The sequence below is a fragment of the Protopterus annectens genome, chromosome 8.part0 (genome assembly GCF_019279795.1).
Source record: "Protopterus annectens isolate FY-2018-M chromosome 8.part0, PAN1.0, whole genome shotgun sequence".
In the NCBI taxonomy this organism is placed as follows: domain Eukaryota; kingdom Metazoa; phylum Chordata; order Ceratodontiformes; family Protopteridae; genus Protopterus; species Protopterus annectens.
Window position 1 is genome coordinate 1,701,447,043 of NC_056741.1, and position 15,103 is coordinate 1,701,462,145.

Sequence of the window (15,103 nt, forward strand, 5' to 3'; positions counted from 1 at the left end):
CAGCTCTTAAAAGTGTGATTACTAAACAATGAATTATAATGGCAATGCTGACAGGTGACACTTGCTGCAAACACTTCACTCCTCTGCACTTCTTGATATGAGAGTCATGCCTCCCCCTCCTTCCACCCCCACAGTGTATATATACTACCTCTGAGGTCACTGTTAATTGAACTAAGGTGAATTCTCTAAGACACTACAAGCTCAGCTTTTCTGTCTGATGATCAAAATTGTACTTCTGTCCTTGCACATTAGACTGATGACCACATGTGTTGACCCTTGGCTGATATTCCAGAGCACTACATTGTAATTTTTTGGCTCCCTATTGTAATGCAGTAACTTGATATGCTGAGTCCTAAAATGCAGAAAAAAAGACTGAAAATGTAGGAGAATAGCAAGTACTGAACATTGCTATTCTTCTTTAAACTTCTTTTTTTGCAGGGGGACAAGCCCCCCCAAAACACCATAAACTTAAATATGCTAACTGTGAGACCATCATACCTCAGAGAAAAGGGAATATTCCACAAAATTAAAATCACAGACTTAGTATATGTAAGGCGAGATTGTTGGCAATGCATTTTCTATTTTTTTTTTAATTTCTCCAAATATTTTGGGTTTCTATCACCATGATGGGAATGGACCCCATTCCTAAGTCAAAGTATGATTAAAGTTCATGAAAGTAGTATTGTTTCAATCTTTGATGTCATCTAGAAGTGCTCTTTGCAGCACCTGCAATATGCCCAGTAATGACTCCTTCTGCAATTCGTATGGAGTTACATGTATTGGTAACATATCTAAATACAATTGTAGATCATGTCTACCCAACTCTGATGGACCTCCTGTATATCCACAAGACAAACAATACCAGAATTACCCATTATAAAGACTTACACCTTGCCTGTGATATAAATAGGACCCGCTGGAAAGATAGGTATGTTTCCAAGAGACTTCCCCATCTATGGGAAAGGCTCCCAATCCATGTGAAGCAGAGTTCCTCCCTAACCCAATTCAAGTGCAACTTGAACAACTGGATGGTAAACCAGAAATTCATCCCTGGTTTGGCACCTATGTCTCTAATGCAAACAGGTAACCTGTAAATGGTTCATCTCCCAGGACCATGCTTACACTTATCAAGGTGTCAGAACTTGTCAGAGATTCGGGATGCATGGCTAGGCTTAAAAAGGCTACCTGTAGTTCAGTTCTATCAAACGTTATAACCGTAACTCAGTAAAAGAAATAAATGAATAGAAAATGCTCACTTTAACAGAAATAATAAAGCTTTCAGGAGACAACCCTTCTTCAGTATTCATACATTACACTAAAATCCACCATTTTTATGTAAAATATCACGACACAGCCACCAATGAAATTACATAAATAATTAACATTAAAACATTAAAACTCATGTCTATGTACATTGCTATATGATTTCATAAAACATTTAAATGTTCATCATACACTTACAAATCATCACTTATACTGTTTTTGTCTAGCTATTAAAACAAGTTTAATAGTTATCATATTATTTAGCCCAGGTGCCCTATCCATGTCAAGTCTATTATACTCAGACATTTCTAACTTATTATTTATATCACCCTGTCTTAAACTTTTATACACTACCTCTAAAACCTTAAATCTAAAATTATGGGGCATCCCTTTGTCAATTTTATGTTTGGTTAAGGCATTAGACATGGCACCTCTCCTTATCTCGAACTTGTGTTCAATTATATGATCTTTAAGTCACCTTGAACACTATCCCACATAATATCCATCACATTGGGTACATGTTGCTAAATATACAACTGTTGTGTTACATGTAGCTTGGTATTTCATCTCATATTTTATTTTATTTACTGGGTGTTTAAAAAACTGCTTGTCACAAATATCATTACAACAGCTGCAGTTGAAACAAGGAGTAGTACCAGAATTAAACATCACTGGACTCATTAAGTTCACTTCAAAGTCTTTATAGCACAATTGTCTTTTGAGATTATTTTTATTTTTGTAGGCAAATCGTGGTGCCCTACCCAATAATGTAACTAATTTGGGCAAAGATGTTAATATTCGCCAATTCTTTCGAATTATTGTCTCCACATATTTTGTCATATAATTATAAGTTGCAACATATCTCAAGGTAGAGGTGGAATCAGTCACCACATCCTGATCCAAGGAATTTCCACCAAAATATGGGGGTGCCATAACGTTTCTATCCCTTAATATGTTATTCTTAATCCTTAGGACATATTCCTCATCATAAGCTCTATTTTCAGAATCCTTACATAAAACCTCCATCTGTTCTTCACACTTTATCAAATCAGTTTTAAGTCTGCTCACCCTTAATAGTTGACTTTTAACAATTCCACCAAGCACGTTTGGCATGCATGCTTTTTGCGCGTGTATATCTATTTACCTGTACGTCCTTTCTATGGACACAAGTTTTCAATACCCCAACTTCCTTATATAGTTCAACATCCAAATAAGAAATTTTATTATAAGAGTATTCCATAGTAAATTTCAGAAAATGTGTGGTACTATTTAAAAATTCCACAAATCTTTTTAGTTGTTGCTCATCACCTTTCCATAATAGGAAACAATCATCTACAAAATGCTGGTAAAAAAGGATATTTCCTTTAAATGGATTTTCATCATTCATAACATATTCTTTTTCCCATTGACTCAACACAATGTTAGCATATGTGTTGGCCATGGGGGTACCCATAGCTGCACCAGCTATTTGCAGATAAGGTTGCCCATTAAAAAGAAAAATATTCTTATCCAAAGCAATTTCTATTATATTACAAAGGGTCTCTATCTCTTTACCCATCACATTTGTATTACTACATATAAATTGAAGAATGGCATTTATTCCATACTCATTCGGTATGACAGTAAATAGAGAACCTATGTCTAAGGTTACCAGTATAAAGTCACATTGTCAGTTGTCCTTATACCATGTATATAGTTTCTTTAAGAAATCTCCAGTGTCTTTTATAGAGCTTGGACATACAGGTAGATATTTGATCAACACTTTTTGTACAGATATTGATAATGGTTCAGTGGCCCATCCTCTTCCCGAGACAATGGGTCTCATGGGTGGTTTAGTTAAAGATTTATGTAACTTGGGTATTCCATAAATTACTGGGATAACTGGGCATGATACTGAAAAATAGTTGAATAACTCAAGTGTGATATCCCCTTGTGTTTGTAAATCATAAACAAACATATTTATTTCTGTAATAATCTTTCTCACATCATTAAAAAAAATTCTTTAAAAGTGGCTTCATCCTTCAGAAAATCATTCATTAGTTCTATATATGCATGTTTGTCAAATATAAGAGTTGCTCCCCCTTATCAGCTTGTTTAATTACTATATTCTTATCTTCACATAACTGCTTATAGGCTAAAGATTCAGCATATGACATATTAAAATATTTAACCTTTTGTTTACCAGTTGAAATATTATTATACAATTGTCTTAGTTCATCCTCACAGACCATGTTAAAGGAATTCAATATCAGGTAATTATTTGGAATAAAAGTACTTTTTTTCTTAAATACAGACCATCGTTCATCATTCACATCTTTAAACAGCATTTTAAGCATACATTGCTGACAAAGACCTTAAGATCAGTTAGGGCTTAAACAATCGTATCTTTGCCACTTGCCACTAGGAATAAATTGCAGTCCTCTATTTAATAAACTTTCCATTGCTGGTGTAAGCTCAAGGCTTGACATATTTAAAACAGAGCTCATTGGCTTACGAGTCACTTGCGACCCTGCTTGTTCTGAGATAGCGGGCTGTCGTTCTTTCTCTTGACTGATATCAAGTTCATTCGTTGCTGAGAACACCCTCTTGATTGTGGGCGCTTGTTGACATCCACCTTTTCTGGCAGCCTTGCTACTATCGGCTGAGTTAGTTTTAAAAAAACTTCTGTGTTTTTACTTCTCGTTGATGTAGACTCCATTTCAGCAATCCCATTCTCAGTCGATACACTTGCCGGATTCAAGGAGGAGTTAGCACCACTTACTGGATTATTATTAATTTGCTGGCAAACCATCTCTGTCACAGTACTATCCTCTCTACTGTGATTGGCCTGTTGCGCTGTCTGCATACACCCATCACTATTGTGAGTAATGTCATTGGTCAAAAATTTATTACCAATTTCAGTTTGAAATCTGAACTCCTGAAAGCATGGCAGCAGTTAAATTTAAAACTGAGTAGAGATTACATGGTCTTAATGAATGAATATTTTACAAATATTGAGAAAGAACTTTCGGATGAAATTATATGTATGGAGAATGAATTAACTGGGTCTGTTAACTTTATAAGTGTTGCTGGTTTATATCAGCTGATGTTAAATAGAATGAACACTTTAGACAGCAAGATACAGGCTAATAAGCAGCGTAAGCTGCAATGAGACATTAATGATTTCAGGATGGGTCATATCTTTTCTTGGCCGAAAACCTATATTTATATATATATATATATATATATATATATATATATATATATATATATATATATATATATATATATAGATATATATATCTAATAAATTCCATCCTAAAGGACAGAAAAAGGTTAATAGGATGGATGAATTAGATACTTTTTCTGAAACCAGTCAAATTGAAAATGGTAATAAATTTTTGACCAGTGACGTTACTCACAATAGTGATGGGTGTATACAGACAACGCAACAGGCCAATCTTAGTATGGAGGATAGTACTGTGATAGAGATGGTTGGCCAGCAAATTAATAATAATCCGGTGAGTGGTGCTAACTCCTCCTTGAATCCGGCAAGTGTATCGACTGAGAATGGGATTGCTGAAATGGCATCTACATCGATGAGAAGTAAAAACACAGACTTTTTTTAAAACTAACTCAGCCGATAGTAGCAAGGCTGCCAGAAAAGGTGGATGTCAACAACCGCCCACAATCAAGAGGGTGTTCTCAGCAATGAACAAACTTGATATCGGGCAAGAGAAAGAACGACAGCCTGCTATCTCAGAACAAGCAGGGTCGCAAGTGACTGGTAAGCCAAAGAGCTCTGTTTTAAATATGTCAAGCCTTGAACTTACACCAGCAATGGAAAGTTTATTAAATAGAGGACTGCAATTTATTCCTAGTGACAATGATACAATTGTTGAAGCCCTAACTGACCTTAAGGTCTTTGTTAGGAATGTATGCTTAAAAATGCTGTTTAAAGATGTGAATGATGAACGATGGTCTGTATTTAAGAAAAAAAGCACTTTTATTCCAAATAATTGCCCTATATTGAATGCCTTTGACATTGTCTGTGAGGATGACCTAAGACAATTGTATAATAATATTTCAACTGGCAAACAAAAGGTTAAATATTTTAATATGTCATATGCTGAATCTTTAGCTTGTAAGCAGTTATGTGAAAATAAGAATATAGTAATTAAACAAGCTGATAAGGGGGGGAGTGACTGTTATATTTGACAAACATGCATATATAGAACTAATAAATGATTTTCTGAAGGATGAAGCCACTTTTAAAGAAATTTCTTTCAGTGATGTGAGAAAGATTGTTACAGAAAAAAATATGTTTGTTTATGATTTACAAACACAAGGGGATATCACACTCGAGTTATTCAACTATTTTTCAGTATCATGCCCAGTTGTCCCTTAATTTATGGAATACCCAAGTTGCATAAATCTTTAACTAAACCACCCATGAGACCCATTGTCTCAGGAAGAGGATGGGCCACTGAACCATTATCAATACATGTACAAAAAGTGTTGAGCAAATATCTACCTGTATGTCCAAGCTATATAAAAGACACTGGAGATTTCTTAAATAAATTGTATACATGGTATAAGGACAACCGACAATGTGACTTTATACTGGTAACCTTAGACATAGGTTCTCTATTTACTGTCATACCGAATGAGTATGGAATAAATGCCATTTGTGAATTTCTATGTAGTAATACAAATATGATGGGTAAAGAGATAGAGACCCTTTGTAATATAATAGAAATTGTTTTGGATAAGAATATTTTTCTTTTTAATAGGCAACCTTATCTGCAAATAGCTGGTGTAGCTATGGGTACCCCCATGGCCAACACATATGCTAACATTGTGTTGAGTCAATGGGAAAAAGAATATGTTATGAATGATGAAAATCCATTTAAAGGAAATATCCTTTTTTACCAGCATTTTGTAGATGATTGTTTCCAATTATGGAAAGGTGATGAGCAACAACTAAAAAGATTTGTGGAATTTTTAAATAGTACCACAAATTTTCTGAAATTTACTATGGAATACTCTTATAATAGAATTTCTTATTTGGATGTTGAACTATATAAGGAAGTTGGGGTATTGTAAACTTGTGTCCATAGAAAGGACATACAGGTAAATAGATATACACATGCAAAAACATGCATGCCAAATATGTGTTTGGTGGAATTGTTAAAAGTCAACTATTAAGGGTGAGCAGACTCAACACTGATTTGATAAAGTGTGAAGAACAGATGGAGGTTTTATGTAAGGATTTTGAAAATAGAGGTTACGATGTGGAATATGTCCTAAGGATTAAGAATAACATATTAAGGGATAGAAACTTTAAGGCACCCCCATATTTTGGTGAAAATTCCTTGGATCAGGATGTGGTGACTGATTCCACCTCTACCTTGAGATATGTTACAACTTATAATTATATGACGAAATATGTGGAGACAATAATTCGAAAGAATTGGCGAATATTAACATCTTTGCCTGAATTAGTTACAATATTGGGTAGGGCACCACGATTTGCCTACAAAAATAAAAATAATCTCAAAAGATAATTGTGCTATAAAGACTTTGAAGTGAACTTAATGAGTCCAGTGATGTTTAATTCTGGTACTACTCCTTGTTTCAACTGCAGCTGTTGTAATGATATTTGTGACAAGCAGTTTTTTAAACACCAAGCAAATAAAATAAAATATGAGATGACATTCCAAGCTACATGTAACACAACAACAGTTGTATATTTAGCAACATGTACCCAATGTGATGGATTTTATGTGGGAAAGTGTTTAAGGCAACTTAAAGATCGTATAATTGAACACAAGTTCGAGATAAGGAGAGGTGCCATGCCTAATGCCTTAACCAAACATAAAATTGACAAAGGGATGTCCCATAATTTTAGATTTAAGGTTTTGAAGGTAGTGCATAAAAGTTTAAGACAGGGTGATATAAATAATAAGTTAGAAATGTCTGAGTATAAATGGATTGTTAGACTTGAAGCGGATAGGGCACCTGGGCTAAATAATATGGTAACTATTAAACCTGTTTTAATAGCTAGACAAAAACAGTATAAGTGATGATTTGTAAGCTTATGATGAACATTTAAATGTTTTATGAAATCATATAGCAATGCACATAGACATGAGTTTTAATGTTTTAATGTTAATTATTTATGTAATTTCATTGGTGGCTGTGTCATGTGATATTTTTGAAACGAACCAGGAACAATAAGAGAAGTTCTTCTGTATGTTAAAAATCCAAGTATTTATTATACTGTTAAAACGTTAGCGTTCAATTTAAAAGTGTATATAAAATATACGCTTTCAGCAAAATAAGTATCTCGCCTTCCTCAGACAAACAGAATACTAGTTACTATTCTAGCATTTATACATTGTTTAAAATTTATAACCAATCAGCATGTAGTGCATTTCCTAATTAAATTTTCACCATGACAACCTTAAACAGGAAAATGCTTTTACCATTCTTCCTCTACTTGACACAAATTTAAAGCGCAAAACCACATAGTTTCTTGTGCTTATGCTGTTGTTTAACAGTAATCTTGTTTGAAGTACAGATACTAAATATTACATAAAATTGCAATAAAAAATGAATAATGGATGATGAATAATGATGATAAAAAAATGAATAAATAATAAATAAATAATATGAATAAAACTAAAAAGAAAAAGAAATGTTGAATGTGGTACATATTACCCTTCCTTACTGTGGACTAAATAAGTGGTTACCTATTAAGAGCCAGCCACTTCAAAATGCACTTAATTGATGTAAAATAATTTATGCCAGGAAAGATATGTGCCCTCGTTTTGATTTGCCATGAAAGCTCACCCATCTCTAGGAGGATTTGCCAGGCTCCACCTCTAATATCAGGTTCCCTATGTTCTAATACTATGTAACTGAAGGAGTGATCACCATACTCCATGATGTGCCTAGCTAAAGCATTAGTACTACCTTCCTACTAATGGCGTACTGATGCTCGTAGATTCTAGATTTGAATCTACGCTCAGTTTTGCCTATGTAGAAGGCTTTACAGAAGTTACATATAGCAGCATAAATAATGCCTTTAGTTTGACAATTGTAATGGTTATTAATCTTATAAACAATGTTGTTAAGACTAATATGGCTACAGACCTTGACATGTCGGCACTGGGCACATGTACCACATTTAAACATGCCATGTGGTCTGTTAGAATGCTGCTTCTTTTTCTTGTTTTGTAAAATGCTTTTCAAGTTATTTCCTCTCCTATATGTTATTTTTGGGCCATTATTTAGATGTCTGGCTATAAACTGATCTGTTCTGATTAAATCCCAGTTTTTAAATAACACTTCCTTAATTAGCTGGTGATCTAAAGAGAAAGTGTGTAAAAAACTGATAGTATATTCTGATTTAGTCCTTAGAACAGTATCTAGCATGTCAGTTGTTTCTAGGTTATCTTCCTGGGAGGTAGTTATCTGCCCTGAAGGATGATCCCCTAAAAGGGGAATGAAGTGACCTTGCTCTCACTTACTAGTGACTTCATTTATGAGTTTAGTAATTAGGCTAGGTGGATACCCTCTATGAACGAACATGCTTATGAGTGTTAAACATTCAGAATGGAAATCGTGTGAGTCTGTAAACATACGGGCAGCCCTAACCAACTGTCCTTTAATTACTGCTTTCTTTTGATGAAAGGGATGGATGCTGGTAAAATGAGGAAAAGAGTTCGAGTAAGTGGGCTTCCTGTAAATTAGGCTCTTATACCTACTGTTGTCATTATCCTTAATCAATGATACATCCAAGTAATTTACTTCAATATCCCCTATACTATATGTAAACTCTAAGAAATCAGTGTATTGTGAAATTCTATTAATAAATGTAGGAATAAGTTCCTTATTACCTGTCCACATACAAAATATGTCATCCTGGTACCTAGTGTACCAAGTGACATATTTTTGAAACCACTCATCTTTAAAGAGCATGTTCGTCTCCCAAAATGCCATGGCTGCATTGGCAAATGAGCCTCCGCATGGAGAACCCATTGCCACACCTGAAGTTTGTACAAAAAATTGGTTCTCAAACATAAAAAAGTTATTGGCCAAAACAAGCTCGAGTAGCGTCTCTATCAAGTTTATGCTATTGTGATTACTTCCTTTTCTTAACATAAATTCTCTCACCCAATTCACCCCTATAGTTTGGGGGATGACTGTATACAGATCTTTGACGTCAATTGTCAAGAAAAGGACATCTTTTGAAAAAGCTTGCTTACTTAGACTATCCAGGAAGCTCCATGAGTCCTTACATATTTGGACCTCACTTATAATTAATGGTTTGAGAACAGAATCGATATATTTGGCACATGCATATGTGATCGATCCTCTCCCATCCACTATAGGTCTAAATGGTGGGGCATGCAGCCTTTTGTGCAGTTTAGGAGTGCCAAAAAAGGCTGGGATTCTAGGTGCTGCCATTGATAAATATTTATGGGTATGCATATCTTTGGAACCTTCCAGGAATAAATCATTTAAAGTTTCCCTGATCTTACTGTATGCTACGTTGACCTCATTCAATGTCACCTGCCTATAAGAGGGAGTTTCTAGATGTTTGAACATATAGTCAACATAGGTGCAATAATCCATAAATACCAGACCTCCCCCTTTATCTGGTTTCATTACCCTGATGTTACATTCTTTTAATAAGTTGATGAAATCCTGTTCCAAAAAGGTGATATTATTGATGTATTTATGACGTCTATGTGTCACATTGTTCTTAATGGCCCAAAAATCAACTTTGCACATTTTTTCAAACGTGTGCAAAGTAGGATGGAGAGGAGGGTTATAAGAACTAGAGATTCTTAATGCATTAGTTATGGGCAAATTATTACCCATCAATAAATCCAAATTCAGCTTACGGACAAAAACTTTCAAATCGATAACGGTTTTTACAATGTCCATTTTGTGACTAGGAACAAAAGTTAAGTCTATCGATAAAAAGTCTACCATGTCTTTTTGGATCTCAAGAGATGTATAGTTGTAAATGGTAAAGTCACCTCCACTGCTTTTGTGCAGGTGTGGTTCTATACCAAAATTAAAGTTATAAACTATCTCCTGCGTGGTCTCCTCTTGTTCCGCCTGTTGTTCTGCTGTGGGAGTCGATATCGGTTGTTGGTCCTCACCCTGGAATTGCCCACTTGACAAAAATCCTGTTCATTTTCATGGATTTGGGGTGCCATGTCTTGAATATTATGTTCTACACAATTCTGGCATTCCCGTGGGTGGGCATGTTGTTCAACAGGACCTTCTTGAAAATTATTGTTGTTATTATTGCTGCTGGTATTGAGCCTAGGGCTCCTCCTTAAAAACTGCCTTTGCTGGCTAGGAACATCAGTACTACTGTTGGAATTAGTCTGATCCAACTCAAGGATGCCTTGGCCAGGTTGTAAATTAGCATTAAGTCTCCCTGGGACTTTGTTGGAAAGTCTAGGATATGCCTGCTTATTAGCATAGTCTTTAATGTCTCTGGCTACTTTCTTACGCCATTGGTGTAACCCTTTTGGAATGATTTTATTATGAATGCATTCTTCAAATGTAAAAAATTGAAATTAGAGGTGTCATATCTTGAAGAATGCATTAGTAATAAAATCATTCCAAAAGGGTTACGCCAATGGCGCTTCCCAGCAGGTTTGATGGACAATAGCATCTTCTATCATGAATTGATAGCATCTTCTATCATGAATTGATAGAATTATTCGATAAACAAGGTCAGGAATTCTTGTAAGCACTTATTTTGTTCTATACTAAAGACATTTCTAGTCTTAAAATCGATCTTGAAAAACTTGAAAACGAAATAAAGTCGGATGCAGAATTCCTGAGGTATAAATATGAATACTGTAGAATATTTTCAAGTATTGATGCCACTATTGAAAAGCTCCTCATAACCAAAAAGAAGAAAATAGCCAGAGACATTAAAGACTATGCTAATAAGCAGGCATATCCTAGACTTTCCAACAAAGTCCCAGGGAGACTTAATGCTAATTTACAACCTGGCCAAGGCATCCTTGAGTTGGATCAGACTAACTCCAACAGTAGTACTGATGTTCCTAACCAGCAAAGGCAGTTTTTAAGGAGGAGCCCTAGGCTCAATACCAACAGCAATAATAACAACAATAATTTTCAAGAAGGTCCTGTTGAACAACATGCCCACCCACGGGAATGCCAGAATTGTGTAGAACATAATATTCAAGACATGGCACCCCAAATCCATGAAAATCAACAGGATTTTTGTCAAGTGGGCAATTCCAGGGCGAGGACCAACAACCGATATCGACTCCCACAGCAGAACAACAGGCGGAACAAGAGGAGACCATGCAGGAGATAGTTTATAACTTTAATTTTGGTATAGAACCACACCTGCACAAAAGCAGTGGAGGTGACTTTACCATTTACAACTATACATCTCTTGAGATCCAACAAGACATGGTAGACTTTTTATCGAAAGACTTAACTTTTGTTCCTAGTTGCAAAATGGACATTGTAAAAACCATTATCGATTTGAAAGTTTTTGTCCGTAAGCTGAATTTGGATTTATTGATGGGTAATAATTTGCCCATAACTAATGCATTAAGAATCTCTAGTTCTTATAACCCTCCTCTCCATCCTACTTTGCACACATTTGAAAAAATGTGCGAAGTTGATTTTTGGGCCATTAAGAACAATGTGACACATAGACGTCATAAATACATCAATAATATCACCTTTTTGGAACAGGATTTCATCAATTTATTAAAAGAATGTAACATCAGGGTAATGAAACCAGATAAAGGGGGAGGTCTGGTATTTATGGATTATTGCACCTATGTTGACTATATGTTCAAACATCTAGAAACTCCCTCTTATAGGCAGGTGACATTGAACGAGGTCAACGTAGCATACAGTAAGATCAGGGAAACTTTAAATGATTTATTCCTGGAAGGTTCCATAGATATGGATACCCATAAATATTTATCAATGGCAGCAACTAGAATCCCAGCCTTTTTTGGCACTCCTAAACTGCACAAAAGGCTGCATGCCCCACCATTTAGACCTATAGTGGATGGGAGAGGATCGATCACATATGTATGTGCCAAATATATCGATTCTGTTCTCAAACCATTAATTATAAGTGAGGTCCAAATATGTAATGACTCATGGAGCTTCCTGGATAGCCTAAGTAAGCAAACTTTTTCAAAAGATGTCCTTTTCTTGACAATTGACGTCAAAGATCTGTATACAGTCATCCCCCAAACTATAGGGGTGAATTGGGTGAGAGAATTTATGTTAAGAAAAGGAAGTAATCACAATAGCATAAACTTGATAGAGACGCTACTCGAGCTTGTTTTGGCCAATAACTTTTTTATGTTTGAGAACCAATTTTTTGTACAAACTTCAGGTGTGGCAATAGGTTCTCCATGCGGAGGCTCATTTGCCAATGCAGTCATGGCATTTTGGGAGACGAACATGCTCTTTAAAGATGAGTGGTTTCAAAAATATGTCACTTGGTACACTAGGTACCAGGATGACATATTTTGTATGTGGACAGGTAATAAGGAACTTATTCCTACATTTATTAATAGAATTTCACAATACACTGATTTCTTAGAGTTTACATATAGTATAGGTGACATGGAAGTAAATTATTTGGATGTATTATTGATCAAGGATAGTAATAACAGTAGGTATAAGAGCCTAATTTACAGGAAGCCCACTTACTCTAACTCTTTTCTTCATTTTACCAGCAGCCATCCCTTTCATCAAAAGAAAGCGGTAATTAAAGGACAGTTGGTTAGGGCTGCCCATATGATTACAGACTCACACGATTTCCATTCTGAATGTTTAACACTCATGAGCATGTTCGTTCATAGAGGGTATCCACCTAGCCTAATTACTAAACTCATAAATGAAGTCACTAGTAAACGAGAGCAAGGTCACTTCATTCCCCTTTTAGGGGATCATCCTTCAGGGCAGATAACTACCTCCCAGGAAGATAACCTAGAAACAACTGACATGCTAAATACTGTTCTGAGGACTAAATCAGAATATACTATCAGTTTTTTACACACTTTCTCTTTAGATCACCAGCTAATTAAGGAAGTGTTATTTAAAAACTGGGATTTAATCAGAACAGATCAGTTTATAGACAGACGTCTAAATAATGGCCCAAAAATAACATATAGGAGAGGAAATAACTTGAAAAGCATTTTACAAAATAAGAAAAAGAAGCAGCATTCTAACAGACCACATGGCATGTTTAAATGTGGTACATGTGCCCAGTGCCGACATGTCAAGGTCTGTAGCCATATTAGTCTTAACAACATTGTTTATAAGATTAATAACCATTACAATTGTCAAACTAAAGGCATTATTTATGCTGCTATATGTAACTTCTGTAAAGCCTTCTACATAGGGAAAAACTGAGCGTAGATTCAAATCTAGAATCTGCGAGCATCAGTACGCCATTAATAGGAAGGATAGTACTAATGCTTTAGCTAGGCACATCATGGAGTATGGTGATCACTCCTTCAGTTACATAGTATTAGAACATAGGGAACCTGATATTAGAGGTGGAGCCTGGCAAATCCTCCTAGAGATGGATGAGCTTTCATGGCAAATCAAAACGAGGGCACATATCTTTCCTGGCATAAATGATGTTGCATCAATTAAGTGCATTTTGAAGTGGCTGGCTCTTAATAGGTAATCGCTTATTTAGTCCGCAGTAAGGAAGGGTAATATGTACAACATTCAACATTTCTTTTTATTTTTATTTTTATTCATATTATTTATTTATTATTTATTCATTTTTTATCATCATTATTCATCATCCATTATTCATTTTTTATTGCAATTTTATGTAATATTTAGTATCTGTACTTCAAACAAGATTACTGTTAAACAACAGCATAAGCACAAGAAACTATGTGGTTTTGCGCTTTAAATTTGTGTCAAGTAGAGGAAGAATGGTAAAAGCATTTTCCTGTTTAAGGTTGTCATGGTGAAAATTTAATTAGGAAATGCACTACATGCTGATTGGTTATAAATTTTAAACAATGTATAAATGCTAGAATAGTAACTAGTATTCTGTTTGTCTGAGGAAGGCGAGATACTTATTTTGCTGAAAGCGTATATTTTATATACACTTTTAAATTGAACGCTAACGTTTTAACAGTATAATAAATACTTGGATTTTTAACATACAGAAGAACTTCTCTTATTGTTCCTGGTTCGTTTCAACAGTTTTTTGCTTGTTTTTTGGTGAAGTGGTTCGTCATGTGATATTTTACATAAAAATGGTGGATTTTAGTGTAATGTTTGAATACTGAAGAAGAGTTATCTCCCAAAAGCTTTATTATTTTTGTTAATAAAGGGAGCATTTTCTATTCATTCATTTCTTTTGCTAGGCTTAAAAAGGCCCTTGTAGTCATTAGCCTAGAAAACACCTTTGAACCTATGAAGATTCTTTTTTATAAGACCAATTGCTCCTACTACTATTGGAGCTGTCTGGGTATTTTTATTTCACATTGCTCTAGTTTCTGTCTACAGATCCTGATATTTTATGAATTTGTGCCTCTCTGTATGCAACACACTGTAGTCACTGGGTGTGGCAATTTCAATGATCAATGCTACTTTTGTCTTCTTTTCATGGACCACTATATCTGGGTTTCTAGCATCTGTCTTTTGAACTGTTGGTAATGGATGATCCCATGTGATATAAAATTCATCATTTTCTATGATGCTTTGTGGCTCATGTTTCCTGTATTTTTCAGCCACTTCAATATCATAATGTTTGCACAATCCCCAGTGCAACAGTCTTGCCACATTATTA

General features: G+C 35.0%; 1 protein-coding gene across 2 annotated transcripts in view; it reads left to right on the plus strand.

Moving 5' to 3' along the window:
* The window catches only part of LCAT (lecithin-cholesterol acyltransferase), an 853,467-nt gene that overhangs the window by 570,566 nt on the left and 267,798 nt on the right, over positions 1 to 15,103 (plus strand). The window lies entirely within an intron of this gene.